This window comes from Dasypus novemcinctus, chromosome 2 (genome assembly GCF_030445035.2).
Source record: "Dasypus novemcinctus isolate mDasNov1 chromosome 2, mDasNov1.1.hap2, whole genome shotgun sequence".
Taxonomy (NCBI): Eukaryota; Metazoa; Chordata; class Mammalia; order Cingulata; family Dasypodidae; genus Dasypus; species Dasypus novemcinctus.
The window spans coordinates 128749346-128763265 of NC_080674.1; the positions used below are offsets into that span (position 1 = coordinate 128749346).

General features: G+C 37.7%; 1 protein-coding gene across 5 annotated transcripts in view; it reads left to right on the top strand.

The window, feature by feature from the left end:
• The first annotated feature begins 6337 nt into the window (after positions 1-6337).
• Positions 6338-13920, top strand: part of LOC101420085 (zinc finger protein 474) — a 79254-nt gene continuing 71671 nt past the window's right edge. For 3 of the 5 annotated variants that reach the window (XM_058277664.1, XM_058277679.1, XM_058277646.1), the window contains exons 1-2: positions 6345-6498; positions 7984-8059. The gene's annotated coding sequence lies outside the window, so the exon portion shown is untranslated. Of the gene's footprint in view, positions 6499-7983; positions 8060-13920 lie in introns of all 5 variants that reach the window. The other 2 variants (XM_058277675.1, XM_058277653.1) reach the window with 1 other exon arrangement.

Sequence of the window (13920 nt, forward strand, 5' to 3'; positions counted from 1 at the left end):
TAGCAGCATCTCTACCATCTCTAGCCTCTACCCACTGGAAGCAAGTTTCACTCTTCCCCAAGGTAAGACAACCAAAAATGTCTTTGGGCGTTGCCAAATATCCCCTGGCCGGGGGTCGGGGGGAAAGGCAGGAGGGGTGGTGGAAGATAGTTGAAGAAAAATCACCACTGGTTGAGATCCACTGATCCAGAGGATGATTTTTTCCATCAAGTTTCATTTCTGTAGGTTCACAGCCAGACATAGCCCTCCACAGGAGTTAGTTTAAGGCTTTTAGAGACTTTAGGAAGAGCCACTCTAAGGCAAAAGAAACCTAGTCTTACCAATATTGACCTCTTCAGTAAAGCTTTCACATTTTATTACTCTGAGCTGCTATCTTACCCAATCTTCCCAGGTCTGCAGGAAATCAGGGAGAAAGGAGCAAGAGAAAACGCCATCCTTTCACTGCAAAGGGGGATGACAATGCCAAATTGCCTGGTATAGGTAATAATATGGAAAATAGTAAGACAAGGTCAGCTGCTCTGGTCAAGGCAACTGCAGCAGACTGAGCTCCTAGGTAAAGTAAGGACTGGGAAAGGCTCTTGGGAAGGTTCCACTCTATTCTTTATCTCTAGGTCTCCATCCAAACCACCTGCCATTTCTCTCCCACTCACCCAGATCAGTGACCTACCACTTCCACATCAGAAACTGTGGGCCCTGACTTAAGTTTTGGACTCAACTCCTCAGATGGATTGTGTTTATACTTGGCAGGTATTGAAGTCGATCTGAGGAATTTGTATTTTATTTTTCTAAAAGCAGTGGGGTGGTTAAAGGCAGAGAGAATTTCTAGTGCATGGGAGATCGACAATGTTTAAATGCATCAAAGACCCTGTGGGTGAGAGAAACTGAGAACAACTATTGGACGAGTCGACTGGAGCACACTGATGATATTCCAAGAAGATGTTTCAATGAGAAAAGGGGATGAAACCAGATGACAGGGCATAAAAGGGGTCAAAAGGAAGAGGGTAGGAATGCACAGCAAATACATATTATTCTTTTTCAAGACAGAGAACACCTGAGTCTGTTTGAAGATTGAGGAGAATAAGTCAATGTAATGGAGAAAGTAATGATGCAAAAGAGGAAGGGCTAATTAAGGAAGCAAATTTCCAGGTAGTAGAAACTTCTTTTCTTCTAAGACTGGTAGAAAGAATGAGAACAAGAGGGAATTCCCTTACAATTTACTATTTTTCAAGAAAGGAGTTTAAATGTCCTTCATAAAATGCACATGAAAAGGTAGATTGTTATCGGCCATGAACACTCTAATTTAAACCAGGCTTAGAAATCTGTGGGGCATAAACTAGTGATTAAGTATTTATTAAACGTTTATTGTTCACATGCTGTAAAGCTTTGGACTTCTGCCAATTCTCCAAAAGGAGAGGCAAAATCATTTTAAAATGTTTAGATTATATTAAGTAGAAAATTTTAAGTGCTAATCTGGCTTTACTGTTTTGTAACCTTTTGTCATCTTCAAACAAACTGGTCGCTTTTATCTTTTAACTGAGGAGGTGTGTCCCTGGTTAGTGGGCAAATATCCACTGAACACTCTCCTATTATGTACAGATACTGTATTAGGTCCTGAGTTAGTGGATGTTGGGAATAGAAGTAGAGGGAGCAGAGGGGGAAACTGTGCCAAGACAACTTTAAGAGCCAGAACTTGTGATGTGTCATCCAGACCCACAGCAAACATTTAAAACCTAGAATATGGGATCCTGAAACAGGGGGTTTTACAACACACTTTATACACAGCTTTATATAACCAGTGGAGCACTAGATATAATACCCATGAAGCAGCCCCACGCCGTAGGAAGGAAGCTCAAAAGAAAGAAATCCTGTATCTGCCCTGGTAAAGTTTTTATTATGCCAAAAATAAAGGAAGGGAGTTCTGTGATACTTTTTTTTAAATTGGAGTCTGCATATAAATCTAGACCACAAGAACAAATAAATTAATGTCCTCTACTTAGATTCCTCACCGATTTTAAAAAGTCAGGCCAATAACATCTTATTTTTTGTCTGAAGATAATTGGCTCTATTAGGCGCTATTTTGAGGCCCAGTCAGCTCCAAGAGTTTGATTTCTCTAATAAAAATATTCAAATATATACAAAATAAAAGATATGTGTTGACCCTTTTAAGACAAATCCATTTCTCTCTTTAACACAGTTAAGTGATGATTTGCTGTGCTGCTCTTGTTTTGGCAATTTAGGAAGGGTTTCCATGGTTTCTGTGGCCACTTGGTCACTTTCTGCCTTCACTTGATCATGAGACCGTCTGAGGCCAGCGCTGTCGGCCCTTTGGATAATGGCTCTCAGGCTTGCATTCTCAGAGAGTACTGAACTGGGGTTTTGAGTGGGGGGTTGCGACATACTCTTAGAGATGATTGGTGTGTGGCCTGCTAAAGGACCACAATATAAACGCTATATCTGAGGTATTCAAATTTCCTGGGGGTGGGATGATTAGGAAAAAATCCAAATAAGGCTTCTAGTAGGATCAGTAGTGAAAATAAAAGATTGATAAATGCTGCCCTAGGGGAAGGACTCCTGAGGATTTAAGATCTGTTGGGGGGTGGGGGGGTTCTGATGCATCAAATTTATCTTAAGTTTTGAAGGTCTGTATATGAAGGATATTTTCCCTCTCCCACCTCTTTCTAATCTACCACAGGATATTTTTTTTAAATGTTAATAGTAAACTTTATTTTTTGAGAAGTTTCAGAAAAGTTGCACAGAAAGTACAGAGAATTCCCATATAACTGCCCCCCCCCACATGCACATAGTTTCCCCTATTATGATTATTTTTGCCCCTATGATTAACATCTTAAATTACTGTGGTACATTTGTGACACTTGAATCAATATTGAAGCATTACTATTAACCAAAGTTTGTAATTTACATTATGGTTTACACTTTGTGCTATACACTTTTATAGGTTGGGCAAATGTGTAATGTCATGTGTCTGTCATTGCAGTATCATACAGAACAATTTCATTGTCCTAAATATGCCCTGTGTTCCACCTAGTCAACCCTCTTCTCCCCTTTGAACCCCTGGCAACCATTATCTTTATATCCATGTTACAAGTTCCTCTGTTAACATAAGGTATTAACTATAATAATAATAAATCTGCTTTGGTCTATGGTTACACCCCTCAACCCCTTAAGGTTGTTCACTCCTCAGTCTTGAGGGATTTGGGATGATGTCCACTCTGACTGCTTCAGATTAAGAGGGGACTTAAATATTATGGGGCAGAGGGAAGGTTTTGTTTTGCTTGATTTGGGGATGGAATTTGTTCATCATCATTTTGTTAGTTGATACCACAGGATGCTTTTTATGATGTTTTAAATTCAGATATTTTCAAGTTCAATGCAGTATCTAAACCTCAATTTATGGAAAGGATATTCTTGTGACAAAAGGCATATCTTGAAAAATGCCATTCTCTTTGGAATCAGATTATTTCTTATTGCAATCTGGTGTCCAGGTCTTGGAGGAAGCAATAGAAGGAGAGTGTTCGGGTTCCAAACAAGACATACATTTCAACCCCGGGTTTGTTTTAATTAGCCTTGCTAATCCCTAACTTCTAGAGTTGTTCAAAGACTCTAGATAAGAAATGTCAATTGGCTTCACTCCCAGTTTCTTAGGTGTAAAGATGAAGTAAACAATAACTGGGCAGAAAAAAACAAGGAGCCCAGTGGACCTACTTTGCCAAATGTTTCACAAACATCCTGTTTGGGTTCCTGCTGCTGCCATAAAATAAAAAAGAAAGAAAGAAAGAAAACAATCCTTGCAGACAGAATATAACCCACCAACAAGTTTAAATGAACTCAAAAGTATTATCAGCATCTCTCAAAGTAACAGTTGGGTTTTGCATCAATAGGGAGACATCAGGGCCGTCAGAGATTACTGCTTGGTGCAGCATTTCTCCAGCCTCATAAAATCAACATGATTTATTCCTTTCATGAAAAACTCAGTGGCTTGTGCAGGCATACCAGCTGTGGTTCTATGAAGGGAAAATAAGCTCAGAATGCCTTATGGTGGGACTGCAGCCACGAGAGGTCAGCTCTGGATTATCAATGGAGGCTGGTGTCATCTCACAGAGTGACACAAACGTGATGGGACATCAAATAGCTTGAAATAACTTGAAATCATTTTAGGGCAAGAAAGGCAGCATTGATGGCAAACCAGACCAGCTCTGTTTAAGTAAGAGTTTCAGTGTCCTTGATCTGAGATTGAGTGTCTGGAGCAGGAACAGAAAGAGAAGGCCGCTATCATGAAGCTGGGGCTGGCTGATGGCTGCCCACTCTGAACAGATGTGAGCAGTTTAGCTGTCACAGCGAATCAAGGGTTTTTTCCCCCCAGTGTTATAAATAGGGATGGGTAAATGTTTTGGATTTATCAACCTCCAAGTATTCTTCAGATGTTTTGGTTTGAGCCAAATACAAAATACATTGTACTGAGCACATCTTCCTTGATTTCTTAAGACCATTTGTAATTTATGGGAAACGGAATCCATATATTGCTGCTTCATTTACACTTAAGTCATCACAAGCTTGGATGTAAGAGCTATTTAATTGACCAAGATACCTTTTGGGTTTCATGTCTTTTTATTTCACATTTTTAATAAAAGCTTTTAAAAGCTTTGGTCTTTTTAAAAGACAAACAAACAAACAAAAAAAACCAACAGCAGTACTACCAAAAACCACTAAAAATCCCAGGAAGGACTGTTTGCCAAAATGAAATAAATTTGAGCACCACTAAGTTCAATTTAGGCAGATACTGCAAACCCATGATTTTCAAATAGATCCAGAATTTGGGAGAAAACAAAGGCTCCTCCCCAGCCAGTTCCAGAAGCAGCTCTGATGAATGCAGAAAAGCAGCTGTTGACTCGGCAAAGCACCAGGGAAGAGGGGGCCGTGAAGGCACCGGTAGTCACCCAGCTAACACGTGTGTGCCTACTGTGAAGAATCTGTTGTTCTCAGCCTCCAGAAAGCAGTCTCTCCAGGCAGGGTAAAGAACTCTTTGTCTGATTTTAACATAGAAGTGTCAGCTCTCACATTGTTTTCCCAGGGTTGTCCTCCTGTCCTAGGCCAACAGTTCCTGTCTATTCTTCTGCCATCTGGCCCAAGTAACTGGCCACTGGAATGAATTGTGTGTGCATTTGGAATGATGTCTATTTATTGGGCAGTTTCTTTAGAAAAATATCTCATTTAGCTCAGACAAGGTCAATAAGGTGTTCAGTTTGTATAAGGTGAGAAATAAAAACATCCACATGTTAACTGGGGTCAAGGAACTTCATCATGCCGTGGTCTTCAAATGGTGTGGTCTAAAGTGACATCCACAGAAACAGCAGCCCTGTGAATTGCCTACATATCCCATTGCAGTTATCTAGAGGTAAGGAACAAAGTTTTGGAATCTTAGAGGTTAGGATTCTCTCCTTCCCCTGGAAATAAAAGCACTAAATAAAATATTCCTTAATCCCACAACCCAGAGATAACCCCTGTCATTTTTATGTATATCCTTTGAGTAAACCATACATGCGCGCACACACACTCATAGTCTGAGATCATGTTATTTATTCTTTGTAACTTCTCTTTTCCATTCAGCAATATATTGTGGGCTTCTTTGCATGTCAATACATTTTCTTTTACATGAGTTTTAATGCTTGCCCACTATTTCATTTCAGGTTTGTACCACATTAGCTGAATGTCTTATAGTATTTTTGAGTATGAGGTTTAAAAAATTATTACTTTCTGGTTATTGTATATACATTTTCAAATGTTGAACTTAGGTTTTAAAATGTTTTCTATACCTTAGAACATTACAGGTAGAAACTAACCATAACTTCCACATCTTGCATTTCTTTGCATTTTGAACCAAAACATGGTTCACCTTTTGAAGCCAGGGAGAGTATCCATCTCTTTTTTTAAGAAGAGACCAAGTACTTCTATATAAAGTATAATTTCTAAAGACTCTAGAATAGAAGATCAGCAAGACAATCAGTAAATGGTGTTTCTTTTTCTTCCTTAAAAATAAAAGTTGTTTCCACCTCCTTCACACTTCAGGAAGAACTTTGTGACTCAAATGGATCTGCTGCTCCTTGTTTCATGCTTAGTCCAGTGGTAAAGCTCTTGGAGCCAACTTGAAAGAAATCTGACTTTCATACCTATTTTCCTCTATGTTTCTTAGTTCCTTCTCCTTTTGTTTTAGATTTTTCCCATCAGCTACTAGAGAACTCAGTCCTGTCCCTTTTGTTGACACGTTGCCAGGATACACCCAGGCGACAAAGGCTGAGGTTCCTGTAACCCAGGTAGCCTCACATACAATTACGGACGCTTGCAAGAGGGGATGTGAATCTTGGGTCTCCCAACTCTTCTGCTCCTGTTTTCACCAGACCTCTTCCTGAATACCCAAAGGGGCTCAGCATGCTATGAGAAAAGCTGAAATGAAAAGCTAAAGAAAGAACGCATGCTTATAAGGTGAGGCTCTCAGAGGGTATGTTGTTTCTCAGGTGTCTGGTAGTGCCTCAGTCTCCAACCTTACTTTTCAAACAACAAGGACTGATTATTTTAAATAGTCTTGATCTCTTCTACTTCCTTCTCACTGGTAAGTAGTAAATATTTCTTTCCTAAGAAAAATGAGTCCATAATTTTTTTAAAAATCAGTTATTGCTAAATAAAATAATACACAACATTTCCTTAATTTGATGATGCTGGCAATGATGTGATCTGTGGATGATATGCTCTGATGAATAAAAGAGAATAAAAATCCATTTAAAATAAGGAAAATTAAAGTCATCTTCTTCAAAGAAAAGTAGATAAAATAATTTTTAACTTTAATCCAGGATTATATTTTTATGACCCAGATTATCCATGAAAAAAAAGGGATGATAAAGGTTATAGTTCTTTGATTGACTTGGGAATTTTAAAAAATTAGTTGGGATAAAATTTACATTGAATGAAATATAACAGAGATTAAGTTCTTAAATTTGGTGAGTTTAATAAATGTACACACCCATGTAAGCATCAACTGAAATAAGAAAGAACATTTCCATACCCCAAAAAATTTCTTCATATTCCTCCCAGTTAATCGTCCTCCATAAGAAACCACTCTTCTGAGATCTATTGCCCAAGAATAATTTGGCTTTTCATGAGTTTTATATAAATAGAATCATATAGAATCTATTCTTATATCTGTTGGTTCAGCATGATGGTTTTGAGATTCTTCCATATGGCTGCATGTATCAATAATGCCATTGTTATTATAGGTGAGTAGTTGTGCTATCTGATCACTGCATATCTGTATTCGCCTATTGATTGGTATTTGGGCTGTTTCCATTTGGGACCTAGTATAACTAAAGCTGCTATAAACATTCTTGTACAAGTCTTTTGTTGAGCATATGTTCTTATTTCTATTGGGTTCAGGCCTAGAACTGAAATTGATGGGTCAGCGAATACACGCTTGCTTAATTTTACAATGGTTATAAAATGATATCTCATTGTGCTCAACTAATAACGTTGAGTACTTTTACATGGGTTTGATGGTGATTTGCATATCTTTCAAGTATCTACTTACAACTTTTGCCCCTTCAACTGTGTTTTTTTTCTTTTCATATAATCTTTATGGATGTATAATTTACATGCAGTATAATGCACCTATTTTTGAGTACACAGTTTAATGAGTTTGTAATCACTAACAAATCAGTATAAGACCCATGTCCATTATCCTATGTTCCCTCTGACCCTTCTATCATCAAACCCCCACCCACCCACCAAGGAATCACTGATCTACTTTCTGTCAGTACGGATTAGTTTTGCCTGTCCTAGAATTATATATAAATGGAATAACAACATACAAGAGTTTGAATCAAGTTGGGCATTTTCTTTTGCATGTTGCTCATGTCTTTTCCTAGGTAGTCATCTAATTTTAGTGTTTTTGTTTTGTTTTGTTTTGTTGTTTTTTAGGAAATTCGGCAAATTGAATCCAGGACCTCATACGTGGGAAGCAGGCATTCAACCCCTGAGCTACACCTACTTCCCAGTAATCTAATTTTAAGTGATTCTGCAATAAGCTAGAGTCAGATAGATAGATAGATAGATGGTAGATAGATAGATGGGAGATATATTAATGAATGAAAATTTCAGCAAAATAGGTGTATTTTTCCAACCAATTTATACCATATGAGATTTGTACTTAATTTTCATTCATTCAATAATTTATTGTTCACTGTATTCCTGACACTTTTCTAGACACTGGGGAAAAAGGGAAGAGTGTTCTTGGTTCATAATTTTTGCAAGGAAGTAGACTATGTACAATCTCTACCCTATTGCCTATTTACCAATGTATTTCTCACAACTACAGGGAAATTATCCATACCTGGCAAAATAAACATCACACTAAATGTCTTTATATATTCCTATGAGTTGACAGAAAATTATCAACACTCAAATGTTTACTAGGTAAAAATATTTTCTCAACCTTTCCAAACTTTGCTGTTACTGCCCTAAAAATATCCACTTAGGTTTGAGCTTGAGAATGTAAGTTATCATTTCTGTGAGCTGTATTTTCCAGACTATCTGAGAATTTGAATCTCATATTTTTTCCCAAGAGAAATTTGTTTTCTAACTGGATATTAGTATGGCTGTTTCTTCTCTGGGTTTTTATCATTTGAAATGAATATGAGATATTATTTTAAATAATTTGCCTAGATCCTTTGGTGAATGATACATTTTCAGGAGTATACACAATTCTAGAAGTACATTGTACATGGTGAAGAATATGAACAATTCCAGCACACCCTTCCTGAGGTCTCGAAACTCCCACTGAGCCTTAAAGACATAGAGAAGTGTTTTCTAAATATCACAGCTCACAAATATGCCAACAGAAATATACCAAGTTTGGGCAGCAGAAAGGGGGAATGTGAAAGAGTCAAGTTATTAACAGGTTAAAAAATGATGACAAGCTGCAAATAGAATTTCTCAAATGCAGTATATGCAAGCAGATGTTTGAGTGCAATGGAGTTTCGCACAAGCAACACTTGGTAAATTCTGAGTGCAGTTTTGTAAATTCACATCGATAATTGGATGTTTCAGTTAAAACAGATTCTCATTTGTAAGCTTATTCTAAAGCAGGAGTCAGCAATCTTCTTGCATGAATGACCAAATAGAGAAATTGTGAATGTACAGCAAATCCATGAATAAAATACAGAATTCCTGTATACACCCTATTTTAACACTGCAGATAGCAAATATTTTTATCTGTGGGCCATACACTCTGCTGTTGTAAGGCAAAAACAGTCTAATTCAATATATTACTGAATAAGCATGGCTATGTTCCAGGAAAGCATCATTTGCAAAAAGGGGCAGCCATCTGGCTGAATTTGGCCCAAAGGTCATAGTTTGACTACTCTTGCTCTAAAGATCAAGGAAATCTGATCAAATACCGTCCAGAATCATACCCTAATTTTTAAAGATGCATGGCCTTGAAACTATTCTTCCTTCAAGGGTCTGGTGCTTTGGAGCTTTCTTCAGAAGAACCATGACTTCCAAAGATAATCAAATTTTCAAAGTCACTTGCACTCACAGTGCTTGTGGGCAAGAGAGACAATGTAAGAATAAGCTCAACTCAGGAAGGCCAACCCCTGTAGTTCTCCTTCAGCTTTCTACCAAGTTAGTCATAGCAGCCTTCAGTGTGCCTGTCTAGGCTCCATTCTCGGGAAAACTGCACCCCCAAATGCTGGTCACTCTTTACTTGATGAACGTTCTTTACCAGGAGGTACAGTACTTTATCTAGTCCTTCACTGAATTCTCATTTACTTAGGATCTGGTATAGCTACATTTCTAAAGCTATAATACTGTTATAATACTAATTCCTTGAGTTAGTATTATAAGGATGATTGAACACTGACCAAATGCTTTGGTCTCCCTAAGACTTGAGAAAATACCACAAAACTGGCTGTTAACCTTTTCCTTTCCAAAAGTCCTTTTGTTTTATTCCTCTATTTAAACAATGAACTTCATTTAACATATATTTGTATATAATTATATATATATATATATATATATAATTGAACTACTCTCATACAGGTCATTTAACTTGCAACATACTTTGTTAGCACCTACAACATTTGCCGTGTGAACATAGAGGGCAGGCAAATGACTAGAGTTCACATCCAAGTAAAGGAGACAGAGTCCATGCATGTAACCAAAGAAATTAACAAGTCAAAACCAGGTGCTGTGTTTTTGGTGCTGTGAAGAAAGTCAACAGAGCGATGTCACAGAACATAACTGTGATGTGGAGATGTGTATGTGAGAGAAAGAGAAAAACTACTTCAGCGTAGTCAGGGGGAGCCCCTCAGGGGGAACCCCTCTGAAGAGAAGACAGTAGAATGGAAACCTGAAGCATGAAAGTGAGAAGGCCAGGCAAAGAACAAGGCCAAGAGTTTGGGCAGGGGAAAGCGTGTGCAGAGCCCCTGTCCCGTTCCTCTCCTTACCCTCCCTGGAGTGGGAAAGAGCTTGACTTGTGTGAGGAAGTCAAGGGTGAGCGTGGATGAAACCTAGGGGAGACATGGAAGAGAGAAGAGAGACTGAGTCAGAGACCCAGGGAGGAACCAGGTTGCATTTGGACTTTGTAGTCAAGAATTTGGATTTTCTTTTGAGAGTAGTAGGTTGACTGTGGGGCATTTTGACTGGGGAGGTTTAGAATGTGGATTGTAAATTTAGAAATTGAATGTGATTCCTCTGCAAAAAGAGACTAAACAGAACTATGGTGGAGGTTGTTTTTCTCCTACACATGGCTGAATCTCAGCATAAGGATCCTGTGGTACCTCTGTTTACCCACCTGGCAGTCAATGTGTGATTATAAATAAGCAAATCATCCAAAAGGAATAACCAACCACTTCAACACTAGGTTAGAAATGGGTCTTATCGTAAGAGGTTATACTATATCAAAGGGGGTAGAATGTAAACAGCAGTCAAAAAATATAAAAACACAGATGCATTGAGATGCAACAAGCCATAAGAAAAGGGGGAGATGAGAAAGTGAGGTGAAGCAAAGTATAAGATGACTAGAGTCAGATAAGATGGTTACTCTTCTGCCAAATCATTAAATCAGGCAATCATATAGGGAATGAATGCTAAGTATTTTTCTAGACTATCTGCTAACACCTTTTACTATTCTCTTGCTCTCTTCTCTCTGATCCTGCATCCCACATGCAAGCCCACAATGTGATCAAGAAGCTCTTTGGCAAGCTGTGGCAAAGGAAAACATTCTTGTTATGCTCTCAGTCTGACCTCATCACCAGTGTGATTTCTTCCAAGTAAAAAAATATGGTTAAAATATTATTTTAGTAAAATTACTATGAATTGAGCAAAAAAACAAATGGAGAAGTCATGAGGAGTGAAGGTAGGGAAAAACATGCTGATTGAGAAAGGCTCAATTCTATTTTCAGTGAGATTTTCAGCCAGCAAATGTCCTTATTAGTGACACCTGACAGTTGCAATTCAGTATGTCATGAGCCAAATAAATTCTACATTGGGCTGGCTCCTGACATGGATCACTTGTAAATGAAGACTATGATAATATTATTGATACATTCCCATGACCAAGAAGGAACATGGGGAGAGATGTGTAGGCATGTGTGGATGCATATGTGTACTTGTGTGTGAGCAGTTGGAAGCAGAGTACTCTCTGAAGTGAATAATAAATATAGCTAATAAAATTCTAGCTTCTTGCTAAGCAAGTACATGTTTTTTGAAAAGATGGGAAAATGTTTCTTTATATTGTGAAAGAGTTTCATATTATGGCTCATTTTAAGATCAGCAATGTGTATTAAAAAGTTAACATTTACATAACATGAATTAGTTCATGGCAATTCACCTCAAAAATACCAAATGATTGTGCAACATTAAAATACGATAAATCTTGGACTGCTTTTCCTGCTCAGTTCCAAGTGAACCATCTTATATATGAAACAGATGACATTTTAATCAACAAAAATTAAAACCACATTTTTTCTCTTCAGTTAGCCTATTTGTGCTGCAAAATACTATGTCAAATGGAGTTTAATTATTTTAACTATCAGGGGCAATTATGGGTGATAAGTTTCTAAATAAAGTTTTCAACAGAAAGTGTCAAGAGAAGCACATTGATAAGTACCACAGGAATGCACATTAAGTTGCAAAAATGACTTAAATGGACATGATCCATTGCTTGCCTAAATAAAATCAGCTTAATGCAATTCACTAAAAATTTAATAATATTTCATATGAGTACTTCATTGTTAATTTGCAACTGGATTTTATAATTAACCAAAAAGAATCAAGATTTGTAACCTAAAATTGAGATGTAGCCTAAATTTGTAGCCTAAACATGAGATTTGCAGAATAGATCCTAAATGTATGCATTTTAAAATATCAATTCCATGATGTCTTGAGATATGTCAGCTTATTCTATGTATTTTTTCCATTTGATCATGGTATTTAATAAGGCCCTAGGATTTCGAGAATGAGAAAACTAGAAACATGGTGGTATAAACAAATAAATTAAAACCAACTTACAACAATTAAAGGAAGACAGCAAAGAGTAAAGAAAGGTAACAACAAAAGTAATTCATTGAGAAATTGTCAAATGCCACTGAAAGCAAAGTAGGGCTTGACTAAGTACATCTCTCCTGCGCTTTTCCACCCTGTGATTTAGAGTTAGCTAATTATTATTCAAGATACTGAAGGGAAAAGCTCTTAGGCATCTTACAAGCTATTTGCCAACTTTGTTGTTTAGTGGAGAGTAGTCTATATAGATAGGGCTGCTGGGCATAAAAGAACAAGGAAGGATAGAGGAGACATGTAAAATAAAGAAGAAACTCATGATGCCACTATTGGTGTCCATGAACTTAGGATGCTGGAATTCTCTAAAAAGTCCACCTGGAAACTGGGCTAACCACATACCATCATAGATAACCCACACAGGTGAAGAGCTCCTTAGACATTTGGACTGGCCCATCAGTTCCATATAGGAGCCGTTTTTTTCAGTGTGAAGGCAGTAGAATGTCATAATTGAAATAAGGTCATAGTAGCAATACTGTAGTTGCATCCATGATGGAAAGACAAAGACCCCATTGAAACACTGGTATTGTTGAGTCAGTCTACTCTATTGCATCCACAACTCCCTCCCCCTCTCTTCTGCTTATGCATGATTTGTTTGCCATGATGTTTCATGCTGTTACTCAACTTAAGGACCTCTCCCTCTCTTCTTTGCTTCAGCAACCATTGCTAACTATTTGTACTAAGAGAGCAATCTGATTGGACCAGTTAATCTTTTCATGTTAGGTCATTTCATAGATTACCGGTGAACCTATCGATTGGCTGTCTTTTGCCCAGTGCCCAGCTCTGATTCAGTCAGCTCAGATCAAGGATGGGGAGTTGAGCAACATGCCACAAAACATATCCATCTAGGGCTAACACCACCTCTCCAGAAGGTGAAAAAAGTTCCCTTAGAAGGGGCTATGAATATGATAAGCAGCATGATTAACCTGTTTCATAATGATTTGAGTTACAATTTTGGAAAATGTACTTATAGTTCTCATGACTTTTCAATACTTTCTTTTTCAGTACTGCAGTTTAAAATGTCTTTTTGTAAAAGATTTATTTTATTTATTTCTTCCCACCCCCTCATTGTTTACATTTGCTGTGTCTGTTTTTTGTGTACTGGACTTCTTTTTTTTAGAGGCATCGGGAACCATACCTGGGACCTTCCATGTGGGAGGGAAACACTTAATTATTGAGCCACTTCTGCTCCCTGCTTTGTTGTGTCTCTCATTGTGTTTTCCTCCTTGTGTCTTTTGTTGTATTATCTTATTGCATCAGCTTGCCAGGCCAGCCTGTCATGCCAGGTTACTGTCTTGT